The following is a 24,714-nucleotide window of genomic DNA, read 5'->3' as shown; positions in this document are numbered from 1 at the left end:
GGGACTTGTGAGGTTAAGACACAAGCCTGACACCAGTGGCAGAGAACTGAGCGCAAGGAGCACCCCTCTTGGACTGTGATAGACTGGCAGCAGTTTTCCTCTGGTATGTCCCAGAGCTACAGAGCCAGTTTTAAAAGAGAGGATTTATAGGAAATCCAGCTGTGAGTTTTCCTTTTTTTCCTCTTAGAGCTGGGGAGGCGGGGCCAAAAAACCAACCTCAAACCAAGCACAACCATTGATCAGGCTAGAGTGATGTGGACCAGTCTCTCAGACAACAGCTAAGCACAGAGGAAATATTAGCTGGCAGAGATAACGAAGAGGAAATACTCAGTTGACAGATGCACCATCTGTCAGTTTCTGAGGAGCCGTTTTCAAGAAGGCAGACATGAAGTGAAGAAGACAGTGGTTTTGTTTCAAAGGTACAGCACAGCCTAAGGACATATTAAAACAAAGTAAGTTTGTGTTCCACGGAAGGAGATGTAGTGGTGGGAGAGATAGCACTCCTTCCTATCTGGACCGTGAGCTTTGTTGTAGATATATAGTTTTCTTTGTGGTGGAGGTGGTATTTAGAAGACCATTCCTGTAAGGCAAAAGTGATTTAAAATTTAAAGCAGTGACTGTCATTTTCTTTATTCACTTTTAAAGCTTTTAAAGTTACAAGTTAGGTTTATTTTGCTTTTCTTTCAGATTATTTCAGATTATAGGTACAGATAAAGACTTCTTTCCTAGTTTCCCCCTTCTATCCTTCCTTCTTTCCTTCCTTTTTGTTTTCTTGAACTATGGGCAAAAATACTTTCTTTCTTCAAAGACGGTTTAGTTTAAATAAAGTGGTCCACCTTTGAAATTCACAAAGCTGGTAGAAAATATTGTGTTAGGTTGTTTCATTTCATAAAACAGGTTGTTTAATAGCCATGAATCTTATCTAAACTTCCTATGAGCCTTCCAAATAATATTATTAGCGTTTTAAAAAATGTTTAAAGGACTATGTTTCTGAATCTGCGGTAGTTTCTTCTGTGAAGCCATAACCCTCTTGCAGAGCTAATTGATGAAACATTCCTGCTGCTGTTTATGTTTCATGTTTTTCCCAAAAGATTTGTTTCTCCCCCGCCCCCCAAAAAAGGTGAACTTAACAACACTGTGTGTACGTTGTCTGTTGCATCCATGTGGTTTATATATAACATCAGAAGTGGGATATGTGGTGAAGCTGAGATTTGTCAAATTGCAAATAGAGAAAAGGCAGTGAGAATCATGAGATTCTGTGACCAATAGCAAAAAGTATCAGGGAGGAGGGGAAGTGGGGAGAAATCACAGACATCCCTTTGCCCGGAAAACGGCTGTTCTCTCACAATTTACACAGGCAACAAAGGGACTTGATTAGCTTTGGCCTGAACAGCCTGTCTAGTCCAAACCAGAAGTGGAAGTTCTGGCTGAATGCTGGCCGAAGCAGAAACCACTCAGTGTTATGGCCCAATATGGATGTCAGCGGCTGTAGCATGTGTGGGAAAATGGCCAGAGTCCAACGTCTGGAACCATTTATCTTCTGCCAGAGTCTAGAAGACAACTGTTTTGTGCGTTCTACAGAAATCCTTGCTGATTGATTTCATTTCCATGGGGCAGGAGCAGAGAAGGCTGGTGGGGACAGCTACGTGTGTTTGGGGGGGGCAAGACAAGGGGGAGAGATCGACCTGTTTCTGTTTCTCTGACATCCTGCTCTCATTAGCGTCCTTAGTACCTGGAAGGAGGTTGTGCCGTTCTTGACAGCCTTATGGTTCCAACAGGGCCCTCTCCACACGCTTCATAATGAATGCCACATTATGTCTTTTCTTATAGGGGAAGTCAGAAACTGAAAGTTGAAGGTTTGGTCTGACTGCCTTTTCTGCATGTTAACCTATTTCCTGCCATTTTGAAAAATGACGGGAAGAAAATATCAGCAGACAGAGGACTCCCTGTAACCTATGCAGTTCTATTAGAGACATGTTCAGGATTTTCTTCAGGAAATACTGAAGTATGTTGTTCATAGGAGAGGAGAATCGTATAGACACCAGCCAATATGTTCTGTGCAAGTTGACCTCATACGTGCTAACCGAAGCTGACGTGGGACACTCAGTTCTGGTTTTTTTGTAACGTATGAAAGAATATTTGCCAACCTCTGACAAAACCTATGTCAAACCTTATGAAGACATTTTAAGTTTATTTCAAGTACCAAATTCAAGTTAGAAACTCAGGATTTCAGCCCCGACACCTTTCTACTGCCTAACTTTGTAAACTTAAAGATGAGTAGCCTTTTAATAAATCTACCCCATTACAAATCTACCCGACTACAAGGAGAGTGCATAATTCTAATCATCTCTGTTTCTCAGAGACATTTCAGATTTCAGAAAGATATTTATAACATGTCTTACGTTATTATTTGTTTTTAGTACATGAGCCATTTAAGAAGTTACCTATTTTCTTAGGCTAAACTTCTACATGACACTAAAAAAAGCTAAGGAAAATGATGCACCTCTGAAACATTAAAACAAAATTCTGTAATGGTGTGCAGTAGTGATTGTATAATGGTCTGTGCTTGTGTGTGTGTGTGTGTGTGTGTGTGTGTGTGTGTGTGCGCGCGTGTGAGTGCGAGCCAGTCCTGGGGCTTGAACTCAGGATCTAGATGTTGTCCCTAAGGGTTTTATTGTTGTTGTTGTTCAGGCTAGCCCTCTACCACTTGAGCCACAGCTGTACTTCTAGCTTTTTGAGTTTTAATTGGAGATTAGAGTCTCACAGACTTTCCTCCCTGAGCTAGCTTTGAACCATGATCCTCAGATCTCAGCCTCCTAAGTAGCTAGGATTATAGGCATGAGCCACTGGCACCCACCTAATAGGTCTACTATAGGTCAACTACAGAGTGCCTACACGTCTTTTTTTCTTCATATAGAGTTATTACTTTATTTTCTCACCACAATTCTCAGCCTTGTGAAGACTAGTCATTTCCTCAATAAGGTTAAAGTGTTAGAAATTGGGTTAAAATTGGTGTGAAATACTGCTTTGGTTTAGTATGTTTGAACATACATGATTTTTCTAACTTTCTAACATAAAATGTGTGATAGGACAAATTAAGATACCAAATATTTTCTTCTATTATATATATACTATATAATATGCCTGATATATAATATGTACAATATATTATGTGATACAATTATATGCTAAAACACTTAATATATAATCTTTTAAAAATATTCAAATAAAGTGAGAGCATATAAAATATTAAGAGTGAAAAATAGAAAGCATGAAGTCAGATCTCCTCAGTCTACTGCCAACACTCACAGAACTATGACACCCATAGGCTATGTAGGGCAAATAGAGGCAGCCTGTGAAACTATGAAGTGTAGGAGTGAGGAAAATACACCCCCACACACACATACACACATATTCACACATTCAACTGCATGCCTTGGGGAGAAAAATATATGCCTCAACACACCAGGTGCTTATGAGTGTTAAGTGATGTCATATACATGAGAATGCTTAAAAACATTTAAAGCCACCAATAGAACTTGGACATCTTTATTTCTGGTATCTTCCTCCCTGTCTCCTTCCTCCTTCCCTCCCTTCCTTCCTCCCTTCCTCCCTTCCTCCCTTCCTTCCTTCCTTCCTTCCTTCCTTCCTTCCTTCCTTCCTTCCTTCCTTCCTTCCTTCCTTCCTTCCTTCCTTCCTCATTCTTAATAAATCCCTCCCATCATTCAAAGGTTTCTCTTAACCCTTTCTAATGTCTTCAAAGATACTTTTATGTGTGTGTCTGTGTATGTATATTGTGTGTGTGCATGCATACACACACAGTGGTACTGGGGCTTGAACTCAGGGCTTTGAACTCTTGCCTGTTTGTTCAAGGCTGGCATTCGACCACTTAAGCCACTTCTCCACTCCATCTTTTTTATAGTTAACTTGGAAATAAGAGTCTAAGAATCTAAAAAAATTTTTTCCTAGGCTGGCTTTGAACTTCAATACTCAGATCTCAGTCTCCTAAGCAGCTAGGATTATAGGTGTGAGCCACCACTGCCAGGCTTAAAAATATCTTCCTTTTGAGGCCCTTCCCCTTCTGAAAGGGAGTGACCACTTTGGTCACTCATGCCCTTCCACCTCCATCCAGCAATCAACCCTCACTATTATACCACATGATTTTGTACCTCCACACTGTGTTCAGTTCAGTCCTGGACCTACTAAATATATTCCCTACTACATTTTCCCTCTCCTCACACTCCAACGGTAGATAAATATTTCTTGCTTGAACCCTTCTCCACAGACTGCCCCTCCACAGGAATAGTCTTCCACCCTAATTTACTCATGGTTCCCTTAGCATAAGCATCATATAAGTTCTCGCCTTGTTCTTTATTCACACAATGTCCCCACTTCCTAGGCTCATTAGGGACAAGGAGCTGTGTTCCATTGATTCCTTGGCCTTTGCCATAGCTTCTCATAAGTGGTTGGTGTTCAAGTAATAGGTACTGAGTGAAATCAGTCTTTCCATATCGCTTCTTCATGGTATAGTACCATTGCATACCTTGTGAGATACAATCCAGGTACCCATTTGTGTATTTCATAATAGGTAGAGCCTAGAAGCCTAAGGGTTCAACAACAGAAAAGGATACTAACACTATTATATAAACAGTTAACCTACTAATTCTAACTCAGTCCTACTATTCACACCTAGATGACGAAAAGTGAAAGTTATTACCCAATTATGACTTTTTGATGAGAACATTGGTACATCTGTGGACTTTTTAAAAATTTCCTTATCTTTTTAAAAGATGATCTTCCAGTATTTATGAAGAAACTTCTGATCTAGCAATTTCCCTTCCAGGAAATTATCTTCGGGAAACAGTTAAAGTAGACCAAGCTTTGTGGAGAAAGATGTTTCACATCTTTTAAATAAATAATAAAATTTTATTATTTCTTTACAGTTCATTTTATGCTATAGATGATATATAATTTATATATCATTTCATTTTATTTATTTAAAACATAATGAAAAATGTTCACTAAGTAACTAATATGACTTTTATAATTCAGATAATAGTCCAAAATTTGCCTGATTGATTCAACAGTAACTATTTGGGCCTAAGGGCCATCTTCTCTAGATAGTGACTTAGCACCAAGGATATGGTTGAAGCAAACAAGTTTAACAATTTCTGTCCAGATGACTAATTTTATAACTATTCTTTAGTGTAATTTAGAGAATGTTGACAATTAACTTTAAGGTCAAAATTTGAGACCCTGACAGAATAATAATCTTATCACCCAAAAGAGCCCCAAATCCTGTCTCACCCATTTTCATTAAAAAACAAAAAGAACTATCAATAGGAGATGGAAATTCCAAATAGTTTAAATTTTCTTTTGAATTGAGATTAAAAATAGTTAAAAACAGGAAAACTTGAGCCTGCTTGTTAAATGGCTGTGGAGAAAAGTATGTAAATGATGGAAGATTTTTTAAATAATCTCTCAGTTCATCTCTTTTTACATGCAAGAGCTGGCAGAGGTAGAGCCATTTTTCTTCATGTTATATCAGGAAGAACCACAAGCATATTGGAAATAATCTCCCACCAGATCAGAGCTGTATAGTCAGCTGAATATAGGACTCACTTAGGTTCTATCTACCATCCACTGTAGATGTATTTAACAAGAGGGGCTCTCTGCTGCAATTCTTGGATGAGGCTTACAGTGAATCTCCACTAACATTGCCCCTCCCTGAAGTTCTCCAGAAGGAAGCCAGAGCAAAAAAGCATTTCTGTAGTAGGACCTCCCTTGTTTCTAGCTGATCATGTTTATCAGTATATTTATTGCCCTGCAGAATAAGTGAGACAAAGGCTGGGCTGGGCCATGCACACCTGTAGTCCCAGCTACTTAAGCAGTAAAACTAGGAGGATAGGCCAGTCAGTTTCATACAGAAGTATGAGACCCCATCTGAAAACAAGCTCAAGCAGAAAGGGCTGGGGGCATGGTTTAAGTAGTTGCCTGGAATGTTTTTCTAGCAGGCAGGAAGTCCTGAGTTTGAACTCCAATATCAGTTTTTTTTAAAAATGAAAAGAAGATTACTAAGTGAGAAGTCCTCTGTCTACTTTAGAAATGAATACAAGCAAATAAGGTGTATGTAAATAAATTCCTAAATGGACTCCAGCTAGATAATCATGCATTGTCTGTGCAGACAATTTGTATGTATGGGTCAGAAGAAGGTGAAGTCCTGAAAGATTAACTTCACAGGAAAAGAAAGTCTTAACAGTAAGAAAAATTGCTTCAAGAGCCTCATCAGTTCTTAGATGTTTTCTGGGAAACTAATTGGACACTTCTGCAGGGTGACACACTTGCTTATACCATGTGACACACACACACAAACACACACACACACACACCACACACACACACACACACACACACACACACACACAATGATAGGCAGAGGAAGGCCTTGTAAGCTGGTCACTTATCTGAGTTGGGCTAAGAGGAGCCAGTGCTGGGGCTAGCAGTGAATGAGGGACAAAGTTATTGGCTGAAGGACTTGGAATCCCCTGGCCCAAGGTAAGAGTATGAATGCTATCAACACAGCAGAAATGCGGCAGGGGCAGATGGGTACAGTTATCTTTGAGCCTCTGCTTCGGACCTCCTGAAAGACCTGTTTATTCTGTATTCAGCAAAAGGGCATGAAAGCCTTGTCTGAATTTGTCATTCATAAGTCCTGGAATTCAAACTCAATACGGCTTCGTCAGATATTGCTATAAAAGCTTCTTGGAATTATTGATTCTCTATTCCCCACAAGAAAACAATGGTTTAGAACAATTCTCCTAAGAGCCATTGTTCTTTCCACACTTGCTTATTATCCTGAGCACTGGGCCAATTGTACTGGGCCCAGCTAGTGACTGTTTAAGTCCCTTTCTGAGGAGATTGAGGGTAGGGGTGGGGAGAAACACAGCAAAGAGCTAAGGTGCAATTTCTTGAATTAACCATAAAGTACTCCATAAAAGAACACTTATATAACACTGAGCCACCCTGACTGGTATTCTTTGGGCTTTGCAAGTACTTGAATAAAACCACAAAATAGTTAAACAACTGTACAACAGTGGGGGCTCAGTTTAAATACAAGCAGCTTATTTTTAACTAAGGATCAGACTCCAAAATGAAGTGATCTTTCTGCGCCAGGCAATTCAGCACAGAGAAGATATCTGTGTCGTCAGAGTTGATTGTTATAGTGTCCTGCTGTATGTGGTTGCTTGAACTACAACTGAATTTTTTCTTGCCAGTTTCATCGATATTCATTTATTTGATGATGGTGTATTGTTTCTATAGTGAATCTGTTTGTCTTTCCTTGTGTAAAACCCATACCTAGTGACATTGTGTATTTTACTTCAACAAATATGTACGAGCAAATAAATATTGAAAAGGTAAACATATGTAAATGCCTTACTAAGGATGCTTAGATCCATACTGAGGACAGACATAGACAGATTCAAAGGAGAATAACTTTTCTGCTGGTTGAAACCTCAAGGCACTGCACTCCAAAGCACAGGTTCGAACCTAACTGGAAAAGCAAGGAAGCTTTGTAGATGATATAAAGTGTGGCCCAGAACCACAAATGGATTTCAGTAGAGGGCAGAGGAGGAAGCAGATACTCAAGGTCACAGGGTGTATATCTAAAAGCTTGAGACTTTCAAGTGTCAGGATTTGCTTAACAATAAATGAGTAGACCACTGTGTGACTATAAAGAGAAGTTGTGGAGAAAGATCGATCACCATGTGGATTTCACCTGGAAGCAGAGCTGTAGATGGAAGGATTGGGGATGTTATTTCACAAATCATACATAGCCACTGACAGTTTAGGAGAAGGAGAATTTTTTTTAAATTTCTATTAATTGAATTATGTATTTATATTTTCTGTACTGTAGGGTTGATTCTTGAGTCTACCTTGTAAATGGTAGGCAATTGCTTTACCATTGGAATCATTGCCTCCAGAACTTTTATGTGTTCAGTTTGTTTTCGAGATAAAGCTTTGGTAACTGCCTGGGCTGGCTTCAGATTTGTGATTCTCATTTCCCCTGCCTCTTCAGTAGCTGGGATTACAGGCATGCACCACCACTGGACTACTAATTTGAAAAGGTCTGGTAGAAAAGTGATTTAGAGAGGAAGCAATGATAACATGTATAGGTCCATTGTAATATCCCATCCATCCATGCACTCAACAAATGTTAATAGGTTAATGTTAACAAATGTTAATGGTATGTGTCAGGCCCAGTTTTAGGCTACTGAGATATAATAATATGCCAAACAGGAAAAGAAAGTTCCCGGTGAGCCTATATGCTGGTAGGAACGGCAGACAATGAGCATCATAAATACGTAGACTGTGCTTATGTTAGTGGTACAGTTTGATGAACAATGTGTTTAGAAAAGAGTGTTCTATTTATCTTCTGGTCAAACACATGTAGGCATTGTGTGACCAACACATGGCTGTGTTAAACACAGAGTACACAGAAAGTTGGAGTGGACTTACTGACTGGAGAGGAAAGAGAGCATTTTATAATACGTGAAGTTTGTTCCTCAATTGAGAAGCTAAGATGCCATAAGTGTTAACTCTGAAAAGAATCCCACCTTCCACAAGTTTTCTTAAGAAGTCCAGTTCTTTCAGAACAATTTTCTCCCCTAGTCTATCAAGTGAGGTGCATTAGGATGCGGTAATTTTTATAGCAGCCTCGTCGTTAAACCCTCAATTCAAAGACAACAATTCCTATTGTGGGAAGGGGTAAAAATACACAATAAGCTATTGCTTCCCAAGATGTCCACTTCTATGCACTGGTCTCTGGTACAATGACCGCCCCCTTTTGTAAATATACAGAACTCCTCTTTGTCCAAGTTTTTGTTTCCCATGGCTTTGGTTAATATTTAATATAATGCTCCAGAAATAATCAATAAGTAAGTGTTAACTGACACACCTGAGTGAGCAGCATAATGAAATCCCATGCCATCAAGCCCTACCCCACCTGTGATGTGAATGAGTCTTTTTCCAATGTACCCACACTGTATATATTACCCACCCGATAGTCCTTTGGTAGCCATCTCTGTCATCAGATCAGCTGGTAGTGTGTGCTTTTGTATGGGCTCAAGGATCCACTGAGAGTTCTGGAACACATCCCCTGTGGATGTGGGACCTCAAGCAGTATTCCTAACATACCTACCTTTGCATATTTTAAGTGATAGACATGTCCCATTATCATTAATTCCTCAAGTCATAAAGGCCGAAGATTTTCAACAAGTATATAATCCAAATCTCAAATCATACTCCCAAACAATTTTAAATTAGTTCAACTTACTTTTTTTTTGTTGGTCATGGGTTGTGAACTCTGGGCCTGGGCTCTGTCCCTCACTCAGCCCTTCAGATCAAGGCTAGTACTCTACCACTTGAGCCACCGCGCTTTTTCTGCTTTTTCTGCTTATGTGGTGCTGAGGAATCGAACCCAGGGCCTCATGTATGCAAGGCAAGCACTCTACCACTGAGCCACCTTCCCAGCTCCCAGCTGACTTTTTGTCTAGTCTAAATCTTTTCTTACCAGTCTTACCTTGTTAGAATAGTAAGTATTAGGCATAAAGAAATGTCAGTTGTGTCTCTTTCCTAATGATTACTCTTTGCTGGTAATATTTTATCCCGATGACTTCTCTACAAAAATCTTTTAAAGTCACTTCTCCATTTTGCAGGGTTAGTTTGGTTGAGAGTAAGCAATGAAGCCAGGCCCTGGTAATATACACCTATAGCCCTAACTACTAAGGCAGTTGACATTTGAAGATAATGGTTTGAAATCAGACTAGGCAGGAAAGTTCATGAGATTTTTATCTCCAATTGACCAGAAAAAACCAGAACTGGAGGTATGGCTCAAGTGGTAGAGCACCAACCTTGAGCAAATAAAGCCAAGTAGAGTGTGAGGTCCTGAGTTAAAGCTCTAGCATTCTCTCTCTGTCTTTCTGTCTCTTCCTATCTGTCTGTCTTTGTCTGTCTGTCTCTGTCTCTGTCTCTGTCTCTCCCTCTCTCCCTCTTTCCCTCTCTCCCTCTATCTCTGTCTCTGTCTCTGTCTCTCTGTCTCTGTCTCTATCTCTCTCTCCCTCTCCCTCTCCCTCTCTCTCTCTCTCCCTCTCTCTGTTTCTCTTTCACAATACCACTTCTGTGACTGCTAGTGGCTACTGTCTGGCTATACCAGCCAGCACCAGGATGGCTGGTCTGTATCCCTGTAACAGATCTGGTTGCTATGGGATCCTTCACATAGGAAAATATTTGTCCACTCCAGGTGGCTGAGACACCAGGCAGGCTTCCCAACTGCTCGGTGAATACGAGCAATGATTTTGTGAGTTACACAGTTGTGCCAGAGAGAAAAACAAAGTCTCCTGGAGCTCGGATGAAGTAGGCTGGACGATGTTCACACTGCGTCTTAGCTGTCTCAAAATTTCAACAGCTGAGTTACAGAGTGTGGCTAAGTGTGCCAGGATGAAACCAGAGGTTTCTGAAAAAGCGTTCCTTCCTGGAGAGGGGTGGGGGGATCCTACATTGCGTAAGAATAATACAGTAAAATCAAATTTATAGAACATGGTGGCCAAATTAAGCATTTTTAAGTGTTAGTCATCGATTCAAATAATCTCTGTAGTCACAATTTATTCTCATTGAAGATGATTACGTCCGGATAATGTTCTCTTCCAGTAAAAAGGGACGAACAAAGGACAATAAATAAATACATCCTACGTGGGTCTCTGAAGAGCTTGCACAAGAAGTAGAGCAGCATGGGAAAATCTGAGTTAAAAGAACAACACAACTAACTGTCTTGGAAGTATGTGTAAGATCACAGTTCATATAACATAAGGGTACTTTTATATGTTTATACAAGAGGGGATCCAGTCACCCCAGAAAAATGTGTATTCAAGTCTCTGTGGTAGCCATGACTGCTTTTCAAAATGACAAACAGCATATATAATCTCCTTCTGAGGAAACAGTTTATTGTTCATTTCTGATCTTTGAAACGGGCCATTTTCATGTTCTTCAAAGGAGCTGTGTCTGGGATACGAGAACCATGTGTTTCTTTTCATTGTAATTCTTTGCTATTTTGAATCTGCCCTGCTTCTTTCTACCTGACACTAACAATGCATCAGTCACAGCACTGAAAAGTTCCTTGTTAACAAACATGACAGATGGATATCTAGTCTACGTTAAATCAATGTCCTTCTGAGCTAAATACCTTAAAATACGATGTTTAAATGTAAACCTGCTTTCAAACTTGAACCAAATACTGATTAATTTCGCTTAGCTGTTCTTACCAAAAGAGGATCAATGTTTATAAGATAGGTAAATCGGGTTTTAAAAGATTCCCTCAAAAGAATTATTTGAAAGTGAAAAAGCTTGTCCCCATAGTGAGGTGAATTGAATAGAATACTTCTAAAATGAGATCTTTGCCATTTTTTCTTAAAAGAAGACTTATTCACAAAGCTTCATTAATGCATGACTTTAAGAAAAATCATCTGCTTCTCACAGAGAAAACTATTTGAGATTCAAACATCATCAAATAAAAATGTGGTAGGTATTAGGCCCTGTGGGCTAATTTCTGCTCCTCTCGCTTTCTGCTGTGTTGAATCCACTGACAATAAATCCAGATTGAGGTTGCAAGAGGCTTGCTGTGTTTCTGAGCAATTCCTTCTACTTAGCAAAAATTCTTTCTGTCTTTCTCCCTGGATACATGAAAATACGCTTGAACAATTCTTGAGGTTTCTAGGATAATTTGGACTAGTTACCAATAGAAAATAAAACAAAACAAAACAGAAATCTTGGCCTAAAGGAACTTTTTTTGCTTCAGCTCTCAAAAGAAAAAAAAATCATAATCCTATTGTACTTAGTTACCAGTGCCATTTGAAATCCTGACGGCCTTGATAATCACCATGGAGCTGCTTAGGACTTAGCTGGTAGATAGCTAAATTTAATTAATAGTACAGATGACCTGATAAACCTCCTCGTTTATTTTACTGGTCCATGCACTTTCTCTCCTGCTTCTGAAGTTAAGATCATTTTAAGCAAAGTGATTTTCTTTCTTTCTTTTTTCTTTCTTTCTTTCTTTTTTCTTTCTTTCTTTCTCTCTCTCTTTCTTTCTTTCTTTCTTTCGTTGTCTATTTGTTTCGCAGTACTGGAATTTGAATTCAGAGTCTCATGCTTTCTAGGCTCAAACTCTTGGGCCCTATCTCTAGCCCTTTTTTGCTCTGGTTATTTTTGAGATAGGATCTGAATATCTGCCCACGGTAGTTTGGGCTTCTATCCTCTTACTTTACACTTGTCACTGGAGCTAGGATGACAGGTGTATACCACCTTTTTATTCATTGAATGGGGGTACTGTGAACATTTTAACTAGAATGGGCTTGAATCTGGTCTAACCCAATCTCAGCCTCCTAGGTAGCTAGGATTATAGCTGTGAGTGACCACACCTAGTTAAGCAGCTTGGCTTATTATGGAAGGTAAAAGGCTTTGGGCTCAGGCAACAGCTCTGGATTTAAATCCTCACACTGTCACTGTCGCATATACTGTGTATACTCTTGCTTTGCTACTTCTCTGAGTTTCTGATTACTCATTTCCAAGTTGGTAATAGTGATGTCTATCTGAGAAAATCAGAGTATGAGAGATTACACTATAAGCCTCCTGTTGTCTTTGTCTTGGTGGATTGCCAGTAGCCAGCTCTATTATGATGATGCTCTGGTTATCACTGTTCATTTTCACCTCATATAGAGCTCTTAAGGACTTTATTCCGTTGGGAAATCTAGTGTTCTCACCTAGAACCATCTTTGGGAAAATATTGATTGATGATGTAACTTTTCTCCTTTTTTTTCTTTTTTCTTTTTTGGGGGACAGGGAGGGAAAGGGGGGGCTGGGGTGGTGCTAGACTAGAAGCTTGAATTCAGGACTTAGATACTGTCCCTGAGCTTTTTTTCCTCAAAGCTAGCTCTCTACCACTTGAGCCACAGTTCCACTGCTGGTTAATTGGAGATAAGAGTCTCAGGGAGTTTCCTAGCTTTGAGTCAGGAGCCTCAGATCTCAGCCCCCTGAGTGGTTATGATTATAGGCATGAGCTACTAGTGCCTGGCCTCCCTTCCTTCTTATCCATAACAACCCTTACTTTCATTAGAATTTGAAAAGCCCAGCTGTTCAGATGACTTCTTTTTCTACTCCTTGAATTGGCACAGTATTAAATGTATATATTTAGTGGATGGTGAAGTTACAGATACTTAAATAGAGAAATCATGTGAATAAAATTTTGGTTATCATTTATATACTACCTTCTTTCAAAAACACTTGAAAAACTTTGCTCTTTTTTCTTTTGGTATAGTTTTGTTTTGTTTTATTTTGTCAGTTCCTGGGCTTGAACTCAGGGCCTCATGCTCGACTGGCTTTCTTGTTCATGACTAGTGTGCTATCACTTGAGCCTTACCTCCAATCTGACTTGGTGCTGGTTATTTTGGAGATGGAGATGGAATCTCTTAGGCTTTTTTGCTTTTCTCCTATTTTTTTTTTTGGTACAAGAGTGGAAGCTTGAACTCAGGACCACAATACTGTTGCTGAGCTTTTTTTTCTTGATTTGACTTATAGCATCCCCAGGTGTGACCTTGAACATTTTATTTAACCTTCTCTAGCTGGTTTTTTTTTTCTCCCTGTATAAGATGGTAATGGTATTTAAAGGTCCTGTAAGGATTGAATGAGCCAATGTACATATTTTGCATCATGGCTGGCACATGATGTCAACAATAACAGTAATACTCTAGATTTCTCTTAGCAGAATATTTGAATAGCATAATATTGGAAAGAATTTTTTTAAAAAACCACCTACCCAGGTGCTTGTGGTTTATACCTGTAATCCTACCTACTCAGGAGGCTGAGATCTGAGGGTAAAGGTTCAAAAACAGCCCAGGCAGGGAAGTCTATGAGACCTTTATCTCCAATTAATCACAAAGAAGACAGAAGTGGAGCTGTGGCTCAGGTGCTAAAGTACTGGCTTTGAGCAAAAATGCTCAGAAAAAGCACCCATCCCTGAATTCAAGCTCCAGGACTAGAGCTTGAAGAGGAGCAGGAGCAGGAAGAGGAACAAGAGGAAGAGGAAACATCAAATGTATTTTGTGGACTTTTTAAACCTTCCTTATAAACTTTGTATCAGAAGAAAAAATTGTGGGATATTCCTTATAAAAGAAAAAATAATACCCAACATTCTAACCATCAAAAAATTCCAATAACAGTATGTATGACTGTGATGAATCAATTAAGGAATTATGGAATCAAGGCTACTAGTGTGCAGTGTCAGCTTCTGGATAGTAATTACTGCAGCTCCAACAAATGGGGGAAGGAGTGTTTGCATACTATATAATATCTCCTTGAGACTTCACTATCTTGCTTAGCTTTTTCTCTCAAGGCTAGAGCTCTACCACTGAAGCCACACCTATACTCCAAGCCTTTTGCTAGTAAATTGGAGATAGTCTGTTGAATTTGTTTGCCCAGGCTGGCTTTCAACCACGATCTTTAGCCTCGTTAGTGGCCAGGATTATAGGCGTGAGCCATCAGTGCCTGGCCATGTTGTGTTTTGTTGTTGTTGTTCATTTGTTTGTTTTTCCTTTTTAATTATGTTATTATAAGTTTTTAGTGAATTACTGACCAATTTACCCATCCAATCCTGCTAGTGATGTATCAGGTGCTTTAGGAATTGCTGAAAGATGGACACTTTCAGAGAAAGCCATTCAAAGCCAAGTATTCCAAGACCTAGGTTGCCTGGCAGATGCGCAGGCTGGATGCAATCTTAAGTCATTTACCCTAGACATCTTAGTACCTATCTTCTAGGAACTGCATGCTTTAAACCGCAGTTTTATTCATCTCTCACCATTGGAATCCCACCGTTGTTCTCACTTTCATTAGGATTGGAGTGCCATACAAGGAGAGATCAGAAATGTTTCATTGAACAATATATAACTGAAAGAAGAGGAACAGTAGGCTGACGTCAGTCTCTCCCCTCTTCCCCCACAACAGCAGCTAGGCTGTGGGGCCCTATAATACTTCGTCTCTGTGTCAGAGACCACAGTGAAATCATAGGTCTGAACAATGCTTTCTTAGTAACTGAGAACCACACAAACCCAGTCTTCCTGCAACATCCAAGTAGGTTTTCTTGGATTTACTTAGCCTGGGTGTGGCTGTGATCTATACAACCAGGCAGCAAGATAAATCTCTCTCTCTCTGGACTTACGTGGCAGTGTCTCAAATGGGACCAACTTGCCTGATTTCAGGTGCTGTCAGCATAACCACCATAGATTTATTAGAGTATTAAAAGGCTGTACAAGTGAGAAGGCTAAGATTGGGAGGGTCATGTTTTATGCACAAATGGGAGCTATTTTGTTAACCTTCCTGCCTGCCTGCCTTCTTTCTCCTTCTCACTTCCTCCCTTTTTCCTTTATTGTAACTAAAACTTAGTTCTATCTAGCCACCAAATACTAGTTTTCAAAGGTACAGTCACTTTTGGAGAGATCTCAACTTATTTATACGTGTACCTGCTATCAAGTTGAAAACAAACACCTTAAAGAAATAAAAATCAGGGGCTGGGAAGGTGGCTCAGTGGTAGAGCGCTTGCCTTGCATGCTCGAGGCCCTGGGTTCGATTCCTCAGCACCACATAAGCAAACAGAAAAAAAGCTGGAAGTGGCGCTGTGGCTCAAGTGATAGAGTGCTAGCCATGAGCTGAAGAGCTGAGGGACAGCGCCCAGGCCCAGAGTTCAGGCCCCTCAACCAAAACCAAAAACAAAACAAAAGAAATAAAAAGCAGTCAGGCACAAGTGGCTCACACCTGTAAACACAGCTACTCAGGAGGCTGAGGGAGAAAAAAAAAATAAACCTCCTAAGATCATTAAATAGATTGCTTGATGATGAGTCATCAAGCAATCATAAATTGTAAGGAAGTGTTATAAAGTAAGATCATTTTTATTTTTCATTTTGATGATGCTGAGATTTAAATTCAGGGCCATGAGCTTGCTAGGCAGGTATTCTACCACTTGAGCCATACCTCCAGTCTTTTTTTGCTGTTTCTCAGATAAGGACTCAAGTTTTTGCCCTGTCTAGCCTTGAAGCACTGTCTTACCTATGTCTTATCTATGTAGCTAAAGTTACAGATATGTAACACCACACCCACATTGTTGGTAGATGGAAGGCTTCCTACCTCTTTGCTTCACTGGCTTTGAACTGTGTTTCTCCTGATCTCCGTCACTTGAATAGCTGAGATGACAGGTATGCCTTAAAATGCCTGGCCATTTTTTTTCTTTTTAAAAAAAATTTGTTTTGCCAATAGTGGGATTTGAACTCAGGATCTCACTCTTCCTTGACTTATTGTCTTAGCTAGTACTCTACACCTCCAGACTGGTTTTTGCTGATTTTTTTAGGGATTTGGTATTTCTGCCAGGCTAGATTTGAACCTTGATTCTCTAGGTCTCAGCCTTTTGAGTGGCTATTATTAGAAGCATGAGCTATGGACACATCCCTTTATTATTTATTTATTTTCTTTCTTTCTTTCTTTCTCTCTCACCCTTTCTTTCTCTCTCTTTCTTTCTTTCTTTTTCTTTATGTGTGTGCTTAAATTCAGGCCCTAGGTGCTGTCCCTGAGCTTTTTACTCAAGGTTAGTACTTTATTACTTGAGCCACAGCTCCGCTTCTGGATTTTTTGGTACTTAATTGTGAGATGAGAGAGTCTTGCGTGCTTTCCTGCCCAGGCTGGCTTCAAACTACAATTTTCAGAGCTCCTGGGTAGTGAGGATTATAGCTGTGAGCCACCAGCACTCAGCATGATCTTTGTTTTAAAACAATAGAAAGGAAAAGAATGCAACACTTTAAAATTACCAAAGAGAAGCATAAATACAAGGCCTGGAAATCATGATGTACTCCTGATCAACAATAAATGTTTGTCCCAATAAATAGTAGCAATTAGCTAAGGAAAGAAAAGGCAAACCATCTTCCTAGTCTTCACACTAGAAATCAAGTTTAGATGAAAAGTAAGTACCAATGTATAAAGGATTTAGTAGGGTATGTTGTAAAGTCTAAGTGTCCTATTCTTTGTGATTTTCATGCATTAGTCTTCAGGCACAGGGTGTTCTTTATGAATACATCTAGAAGCCAGAACACTTTGTCTACCTAATCAGAATCCCCTTAAGAAATCTGCCATCAAGCCTTGAAAACCCAAATTGTTTTTTGTGTTTTTTTTAACATGTATTTGATTCTCTGAAACTGAAGAGCATTAGAACAAACCTATTCATTCAACTGAAATAGTGTTTTAGAGGGAAAAAAATCCTTTCAAAAGAAGCTGTTTCACATCTATTCTATTGTGCTTCCAGTTGAAGTTGGATGACTTCCACAATGACACAAAAAGTGAAACATTTTTGCTTATTTTTTTGTGCTGGGTACTGAGGCTTGAACTCAGGGCCTCATTCTCACTCTGGTTATCTTGCTCACAACTCGTACCCTATCCATCTGAGCCATGCCTCCAGTCTGGTACTTTTCTAGTTAAATGGAGATAGAGCCTCAAGGTCTACGCTGTTCTGGCTACCATTGAACCATAATCCTTAGATCTCAGCCTCCTGTGTAGCTAGAGTTAGAGATGTGAGTCACCTGTACTATGCTTGAATACTTTTGACAAATTTCCTTCCTTTCTTCCTTCCTTCCTTCCTTTCCTTCCTTCTTTTTTTATTTTTCTTTCTTGATGGTCTTGAGGCTTGAACACAGGGACTGGATGCTGTCTCTGAGCTTTTTTTGCTCAAGGCTAGAGCTCTACTACTTGAGCCACAGCTTCATTTCTGGCTTTTTGATAGTTTATTGGAAATAAAGAAAAATCTTATACACTTTCCTGCTTGGGCTAGCTTTGAACCATTATCCTTTAGATCTCAACCTCCTGAGTAGCTCGGATTACAGATGTGAGCCACTGGCACCAGGCAACAAAAAACAATTTTTGAGTAATATTCAGAGTAAGGTTGAAGGTGTGTGTGTGTGTGTGTGTGTGTGTGTGTGTGTGTGTGTGTGTAATGTCAACAAAGCATAACCAGAAATTTTCTTCAGGATTTAGTGTTCATTTTAACTCTTTATGCACATCTTCATATACCTCATTCACATTTACTATTTTCGTACATGTTGGCCATATATTGACTCTCTTCCTAGCATATGCTCATCATTGTGCATTCAGCATCCAACCAGGAAGAAATCCCTGTCCTTGAAATGCTTGTATATTTTTGTTGATGTCATATTGGAAATTGAACTCAGGGCCTCATACCTGCTAAAGAGCAACACTGGAGCCCCACTGGCAATTCGTGTGTATAATCTTGACCAACTAGACATTTGTTTTCCTTTCCCATTGGCACCAGAAACTGCTTCACATCCAGACAGACTGAAGCTCCACCCCTTCCACAGTAGCATCTGAGGTCACGTGGGTACTGGCACATTCCTTGGGAGACAAAGAAGGTGGACAGGTGGGAGGTCACATGACTAGTTCACCTACAAGTGACTTTGGCCAGAACTGCATGAGCAGCTTAACTGTAAGAAATGCTGGGACTTAACAGTCCATCTTAAAGAGTTACAATTTTAAAATTCTTAACTTTAATTTTCTGCCATAGTAGAATTATCCCTTGATTATGAAGTAATTTGGAAGCTTAGTCATGTACTTCATCTAATTAATTTATCTATAAATAAATAAATAGTTAATGGCAGATCCATGGAAGAGTCTCAATAAAATTCATTGTCAGCAACCCTTTATTTTGATCAAATCTCTGATTTGTTTCATCATACTTTTCATAAAAGTAAGATTAATGCGTTTGCTCTTTATTTCTTTTCCCCTTCATACTCCCTGAAGTTAGAAATAAATACGAAAAAGACGAAGGGTACAATCAAGATCATGGAGGTAAATCAAGTATTAAATGATGCATGGCTTGGCTCCTTACTGCTTTGGCAATTATTATCTCCTAAACAACAACAACAAGAGTTGACAGTGCTGGGCAGCTCTCTCCCACCCAATGTGGCAGTGGGGTTGGGGGTGGCGATCCTTTCTTCATCTTTACTTTCCATCTGATCTGTCTCAGCATTCCCTGGGTCACAGCTTTTTTGAAAGAGGAAGTTTAACAGCAAGTTTAAATGGCAGGAAGTGGTTTAGTGGTCCCCAGGGTGAGGTGTGTGGGTAGTGAGAGTAGTAAATTCCACATTAGAAAAGTCTCCCAGATGGGAGAGTGGCCAAAGCTGGAATGTCAGAAATGACAATGACATCAGCCTTAGTGATACTCCTCTACTTTCCCAGCCAAGCATCTCAAAACTCTTCTGTGACTCTGTCTCTGACTATTTTAACAGCTGAACTAGAAATGAAGGAATAGTGAGGCTATTGAGAATGGCTGCAAATACTCTAGGCAATGTTTCTTAGGATCTTTCTAGCAAAACATGTTTACAGTTTAGTTGTGTCTGCAGACAAATCTTCACACCAGGCAGAACTTGAAATTCTAGAATTTGGCAAACCTAAGATGTATATGTATGAACATGTATGAGTGTGTGTGTGTGTGTGTGTGTGTGTGTGTGTATGTGTGTGTGTGTGCATGCATACACATTATTTGGGGTTTCTTAATGTCAAATATTCTAAATTTGCTGACAGCACTGTTGTTATGAAAAGAAGTGAATCCCTTAACTATACAATAATACATTTCTAGAATGTAAATAGAAAGCACATTTGACAGAAAAGCATTGGGATAATTTTGAGAGGCCATAGGCACTCAGAAAGTGGAGGTGGGAGGATCAGCCTAAGTGTGTAGTGAAGGGTCTCAAAAACATAAAATGAAAGCTGGGCACCAGTGGCTCACACCTGTAATCTTTGCTACTGGAGAGGCTGAGATCTGAGGATCAATGTTGGATGGAAGCCCAGGAAGGAAAGTCCGTAAGACTCTCATCTCCAATAAACTAAGAAAAGGCCAGAAATGGCACTGTGGCTGAAGTGGTCGAGCTCTAGCCTTGAGCAGGAGCAGCTCAGGGACAGTGCCCAGGCCCTGAGTTCAAGCTCTAGGACTGGCAAGAAAGAAAAAAAAGAAAAAGAAAACGAAAAGAAAGAAGGAAGGAAGAAAGGAAGGAAGGACGGAAGGAAGGAAGAAAGGAAAGAAGGGAAAGAAAGGAAAAAGGAAAGAAGGAAGGAAGGAAGGAGGGAGGGAGGAAGGGAGGGAGAGAGGGAGGGAGGGAGGGAGAAGGAAAGAAAGAAAGAAAAAGTGAGAGAGAGGAAGGAAGGAAAGAAATGGAGAGAGAAAGAGGGAGGGGAGGAGGGAGAATGAAGGTCAAAAGGAGGGAAGGAGAATAGCTTAGAACAGACTAGAAAATAATAAAATTTGAAAAATGAAAAAGTAAAAAATATAAAAATAAAGAGGCCATAGGTATCTGTTTCTAGAGACCCACGTTCATCATGGCTACTTCTAGTCAACTGTGGAATGGATCATTTTTGTCTTGAGATACTGGAAATGAAACCCAGAGCCTCCTGCATGCTTGCCAATGCCCCTGGCTCCAAGGAACATTTTTAGACAGCGTTTATGGTCATAAAGGGCATGTAAGTAAAGATGTGGAAATTTCAAGCAAAAGCTTTAGCATGGGATTGTAGGATGCCTCCTGAGCCATTTCTTTCTGTGTAACATTCTGTTTGCTATGACAAGAAACTGTTGACAACTTTGCTAAGTGGAACATACTCCACCTCTCATTGTAGGCCCATTTAGAGGTTTGGTTCATTGGAAAATGTGTGGCTCTTTCTGTTGCACACAGAAAGCTTTCTCTCCTGGATTCCTTTTGGTGCTGAGAGGCAAAGCCTTAGTGTCCTTTTTTAATGTGAATGAAAACAAGGAGGAGGAAGTGTGGAGGCTTGGAATCTCAGCTGAGGCCCGCAGGTCACTGGGGACCGTTGAAGTTTCTCTCCGCTGTGGCCGCCGGAAGTGGAGAGAGAGCATGACCATCTGCTCCCTGCTCTCGATTTTTCTGAGCCTCTGTGCTGGAAGTTTTCTCAGGCTGCCTATAAACATTCAGCAGAGTCCTTTGGGGGGAGCTGAGCACTGAAGCCGAGGATGGAAAGATGATGGTTCTGGAGGGGAAGAGAGAAGCAGAAAAAGTGGGAAATTCCAGTACTGGGGTAAGTGCTGGCTCAGGACACTGGAGAGTGGAAGGAGAGAAACTTTCCTTTGCTTTTCTGTAGCAGCACTGGGAGACTTCACAGGTAGATAAAACTAGAATGAAATAAGCAAAGAGAGGAAGCATGAGAATTGGCTCACCAAGGAAAAAGAAAGGATAGTCCAGAAGGGAAACAGGATGGAAGTTGAGGGTAAGGTAGAAGGTAGAGATCCCTCAATGGTTTAGCATCGCTGGTTGGAGGCATGCAAGCAGCTGAGACATGCAATGACGTGTCCAGCATGTACTGAGCTCAAGTATTGCTTGCCATCCTCAGAAATGTGGATTTTTTTACTTTGGAGGAGTTAGAGAACCAAAGCAAGGGAAAGAGCCACCGGATTCAAGATCTGTGTGTGAAGTTCTCACTTACTTTCTTAAGTAAAATTCATGCGCTGTCTCCTGCTATCTTGTTGAAATATAATCAACAACGTCTTCCTTTCTGAGGTGGCACTTTATGTTGTTGAACAGAGATTCCTCCTTTCTTCCCGTGATTGTAAACTTGGCTCTCTGTTTTCTGTATCCCTCATTTCTTTAAAGTCTAGGTTCTCCATAAAGCCACTCTGGCTTCCACAAAGTCAAAATTTTCCTGGTATTCAAGGGGAACGGCTGTTTTTAAATATAAATAAATAAATAAACAGATCATATCTTTCTCCTTAGGAGATTTTTTTTTCCGGTCCTGGGGCTTGAACTCTGGGCCTGGGCGCTGTCCCTGAGATTTTGTGATCAAGGCTAGCACTCTACCACTTGAGCCATAGCTCTACTTCTGGCTTTTTGTGGTTAATTGGAGATAAGAGATCCACGGACTTTCTTGCTTGGGTTGGCTTCGGCTTCCAACCTCCATCCTCGGAGCTTGGCCTCTTGAGTAGCTAGGATTACAGGCATAGGCACCTGGTTGATATTTTTGTGTACATCTGGGCTTCTTCAGTATGAAGAAAGCGTAAGAGTCTTTGGCCTCTTGGAGCATGGGTTTTCTCAAATTTGAAGGGAAGACTTGTTGTTTTGAAATGAGCATATTATGTTCTAAGAATGGGTAGGAAGAAATCTTAACAAATTCATCAGAAATACCTTCATTTCCTTCTACCATTCTGCTATATCAGTGGCAACAGGTGAAAAAAATATCCCTTTCAGTTACAAATAGCCGGCACACCACAACCACCACAGACCTGCATTAAACCCCTACTATTTCCAGATTCACTGTGTTTAGCAAGATATCTTGGTCCCAGATTACAGGTCAAATGACCATACAGGATGGTCAGGGGTTGTAGAATGGAGGTGACAATTGGTGTTAGAAGGTTCATGGAAGGCTTCTTGGAGGAGGTGTCCAATATGTCACCTCTGTGAGAAATAGCCTTATCTCAACAGAGTAGAGAGTCATTGAGGCAATACCAGGCCTCTCAGGGCCCCCAGAGACCCCCTATTATATTACCAGTTTGCTCTCTGCTTCTGAGAAACAAAATAGTCATAGATGATTGTGGTTATATTTCAAGGGATGGGAGGCACTGATGCTATTAGAAACATCTCCACCTCTCCACTCATGGTCTGGCTAGGTGATTTCCTTGGGAGTACAAAGAGGGCATCCTGGGGAGTTGGGTTCCCCTCCAGGGCATATCCAGGAAGATTGGGGACAGGGATGTGTTCCAGACTGAATAAGGCCTCAGATCTGCTCATGAGGTTACCTAATTCTGTGCCCATCACTGGAACTTCCCTGATTCTCCCAAGACCCAGCAGACCAGAAATAACTGAACCAAAGCTGACTTCCCAGTGCTATTCCAAACCCATATCTGGAGGCCTCTGTGCTCCATGATGCTTCATGCCATTGATTTGTTATTGATTAAGGCTGGGGTTTGGCACTCAGCCCAACCTCAGTTCTGACAACAGTAGCAGTAAGGTTCTCAAATATAGCAGAACAGAAAGCTATGAAATCTGGCACATGCCCCTCAGCCTCCTTAAGTCAAACCAGGAACCAAGAATAGAAAGCCAGAGAGCTTTTGCAGGGAAAAGAAGGCTCCATTTTCCATCTAGTTCTTTGGCCAGAGTCAGTTTAGGGTCCAGGATTTCAGGCCATTCTGGCTTGAGGTTAATACAAAGAAAGAAATGCACTTCCAGCTGCTGCTCATCAGCATGGATAGAACTCTTGCCAGGTTGCATATTGCTGTGCTGGACTGATATGAATGTTACAAAAAAGTGACTAAGTCAACCTCTCCCTTAAAGAGCTTGTGGTTGCATGGGGGCAATAAACAAACATTGAGAACATTCCAGAATAATACCATAAGTACTATAATAGGCATATGCAAATCCAAGAACACAGCCAGGCCAACCTGGGATTCAGGAGATGATATTATCACTGACTCATGCTGGAAGACAAATGAGAGCAAGTCAGGAGAAAGAAGAGGAGGAATGTGATGGATTGAAATGATGAAGGACAGGAAGCAGAGAAAGCCCAAGCATGGGCTGTGAGCCAGCAGTCTGGGCCCGTGCACTGCTGGCAGTGCTGGGAAGCTGGACATCCACCCTGAAAGTGGGCAGCGGGGGTCAGTCCGGAAGATACAGTGTGAGGTGGTGGCAGTAGGCAGACCCATTGTTCCTCAGGTGACAGGAAAGATGAAGGAGCTTTCTGGAGAATTATCATAGTTGCTTTGAAGGGGCAAGGAGGGCTAGAACTCATGCAGAAATGCCTGTAGGGGCCTCTGTGTCGCAGTCCTGGAGACAGTATGAGAACTTACACCAAGGCATAGGGAATGGAGTTGCAAGGAAGACGAGGGGTTTGTGAAATGTATTTTTAAAAACAAATTCAGCATATCTTGTCATTGTGTTGTGATATAAACTGGGATAGCATATACACGTAAGTCAGACTTTTCATCTGCATGATAAATACTTAAAAGAAGCAACTTAGGGCGAAGAAGTGTCATTTTGGCACATGGGTTCAGAGGTTTCAATCCATTGTGGCCAGGAGGGCATGGCAGAGTAGAGCAGTTCACCTTCTGGCAGACAGGAAGTAGAGTGTCTGCACTGTGAGCTTTCTCCTTTTCCCCCTTTTATTCCATCCAGACAACCAGCCTGTAGTATCGTACCATTCATGTTAAGGGTAGGTCATTCTCTTCTTGGTGAGTTTTCATAGACACACATACACATACAGATTGCTTTACAAGAATCTGAGGCTCTTGTCACTCCAACCAAGTTGACAACCAAGGTTAACTATCACAATGATTTTAGGTAGGATTGGGCCACAATATCAAAGAATGTCAGATGGTCTTGTGTATATAAAGTTTAACTTACTTTATATAACTTTGTTTAAAGCTATATATGTGTGTGCATGCCTGTGTGGGTTTGTTCCCAATTACATGAACTCTATTTCTTATGTTTACCTCAAAAAAGATTGTGATAAAAATGTGTAGAAGGCCTAGAATATTCTCTTTCTATGGTTGTGACTCAAGTGTGAATTATTTTCAAGTATGAATAAGTCTGTCATGTTTGATTATCTTTAAAAAGGAGACAGAAA

General features: G+C 40.5%; 1 protein-coding gene across 1 annotated transcript in view; it reads left to right on the top strand.

Moving 5' to 3' along the window:
* Positions 1-264: 264 nt before the first annotated feature.
* Positions 265-24,714, top strand: part of Stard13 (StAR-related lipid transfer (START) domain containing 13) — a 114,304-nt gene continuing 89,854 nt past the window's right edge. The window contains exon 1 of the mRNA XM_013027324.1: positions 265-452. The gene's annotated coding sequence lies outside the window, so the exon portion shown is untranslated. The remainder of the gene's footprint in view (positions 453-24,714) is intronic.

This window comes from Dipodomys ordii, unplaced genomic scaffold (genome assembly GCF_000151885.1).
Source record: "Dipodomys ordii isolate 6190 unplaced genomic scaffold, Dord_2.0 Scaffold102, whole genome shotgun sequence".
NCBI lineage: Eukaryota > Metazoa > Chordata > Mammalia > Rodentia > Heteromyidae > Dipodomys > Dipodomys ordii.
The sequence above is the reverse complement of the archived record's forward strand: the minus strand, read 5'-3'. Positions and strand labels throughout refer to the sequence as shown.